Source organism: Branchiostoma floridae, chromosome 19 (genome assembly GCF_000003815.2).
Source record: "Branchiostoma floridae strain S238N-H82 chromosome 19, Bfl_VNyyK, whole genome shotgun sequence".
Lineage (NCBI taxonomy): Eukaryota > Metazoa > Chordata > Leptocardii > Amphioxiformes > Branchiostomatidae > Branchiostoma > Branchiostoma floridae.
This window is the reverse complement of record NC_049997.1, coordinates 16,817,842-16,820,128: the sequence shown is the minus strand read 5'-3', so window position 1 is coordinate 16,820,128 and position 2,287 is coordinate 16,817,842.

Sequence of the window (2,287 nt, the reverse complement as noted above, 5' to 3'; positions counted from 1 at the left end):
GCTGACTCGTGATACGTCATCATAATGATAATTTGGTTTACAAAATGGCATACCAAAATCCATATAATGCACCTATTGCGTCGTGTTCTTTTTACCTCTTCATTAAAACAATAAATCTTGAGAATCTATACTTTTATGGTCAAAGCTACTGTTTTTATTTAGGGTAATGTTCTGCTATCAAATTTGCGATGTCTTTTAGTACGTACTAGATTTCGTGCACTATACAGTATATTTGGAAGGGGGAGGGGGGCTTTGATAGCAACCTTGGTGCAATAGGAGGGCAGGTTATTTCAAATGCTCATGAAGCATCAGCTTTTGTTATCGTGTATTACCGTGTATTGTAAAGCTTTTATTGATATTACCATTAACGCGAATGTACTTATATTTGATACCTATTTCCATATCACATAGGAGCAGTAATATATGTTTTATCGTCATTTTTCTAAAGCACATATCTATTCATAACCACAGCATTCTTCCGGATTGATACTCCAGTACACATATAATACATCTACCAGATGACATAAAATCAATATATAAAATAGAGTCAGGGTATGCACCCATATATTGCATACAAAAAATGCAATTCATCAGTGACATTTGCTTGGTGGTTAGATATTTTGATTCACATGCTGTGATACCCAAGGTCTTGCTTGTGTTAGATTTTTAGACAGATGCAACTGTACCTTTTTTCTGATACCCCGATGGTGCCTCTTTTTGCGGTACTGTAGGTGATTTGTCGCATGCCGGTGTAACGCCGTTTAGGGTAGATTTGGGGTAATAGACATTTGGTTGAAGTCGCCCTTCATCAATAGGAGGTTAACCTCGCATGCATACAGTATGCATTCCACACCATGAGGATTTGACGAAGGACATTGGTGCCGTATGTTGGGAGGATATACACCAAGGATGCGGCACGCATACGAGGTACGGTGGGTGTGGGTGACTTTCAACGTGATCCCGGTCTTGAGAATGGCGGCGTCAATACCGTACTCTAACCCAAAGCCGGCGGGACCAGTGCACCCTCTTTCCGATGAACCAGCGAGCAACCTGACGGTGCCAAGCCGGATACACGTCGTCGAGGTTTCATCTTGGGCTGCAAGAGTCCGTTGGGGAGATAGTTCCACTGGAGAGAACGGATTCTCTCGACTTCTCTACCGTGACCTCAAAGATGAAGAAGACAGCCACGACGCCATACAAACGCATGTTATCATGCCACCGCTCAAGCGTACATACTTCATGGTAGATCTAAAACCAAGGACTAGGTACGAAGTCTGTGTGTTTGACCCAAAGCTTGTCTACCCTCCTGCGGTGGATTGTACAGTCTTCACCACCAAAGACGACAGGGAGGAGTTCAAGTTCAGGGTGAAGGCTTGGGGAATTGTAGGGGTGATTGGCCTCATGTTTCTCATCACCGGCGCCGTGTTCAGGGTCGCCATGTGGATACGAAAGAAGATTGGTGAACTCGGGAAGGATCACAGAGGCAAGAAGCTAATCACGGTCTCGGACCAACTGGCCCCAGACGCCGAGGAATCGATATCGGAGAGACGGTTAGAAGAATCCAGGGAAGAGATACTGAGCCTCAAGTAATTTGCGAGCAACCGGTAGGCCGCAAGGCAAGTATATGATATTCATGTTTGACCTGATGCAAACTCTGTATATGGCTTTAACCATGTATATTTTCATATGGTTTTTCGTGTCCGGAGATTTTCTATGAATATTGTATAGGATATATCAAAGTTGATAAAAATATAAAATACCTACACTCAGTCTTTGACATACCTATCAATAAAGGTATCTTAATGTAATTTTTATATCTATCTTATCATCTTGTCATTTACCAGCCTATCTGAATATCTATCTAGTATCTGTCAATCATTTTTCTTTCTCTCTGTCTCTGTCTCTTTCTCACTCTGTCTCTCTCTCTATCCCTCTCTATCTCTCTCTATATATATATATCTACATCGATGCGTTTATCTATCTGTAGCTCTATATCTATACATTTCTATATTTGTTAATAGAGTAAGAGCAGGAGAATATGGAGGTATCTAGATACACGATACAGGACATTATATTTAACCACAGTATGCATTATGATCGCATGCAGCGAGCATAACAATGTTATTATAACCTAATCGAACCATCTGTGCGTGTTTGTCAAACATAAAACTATTTGTATTTCCTAAAAGGCTCACTCCGACCCCATTCTCTAAAACTGTTTGGCTGTTATCTTAGTGACTCATTTACATTCTAGGGGAGTATGTGGCACCACCGTTTACATGATCCG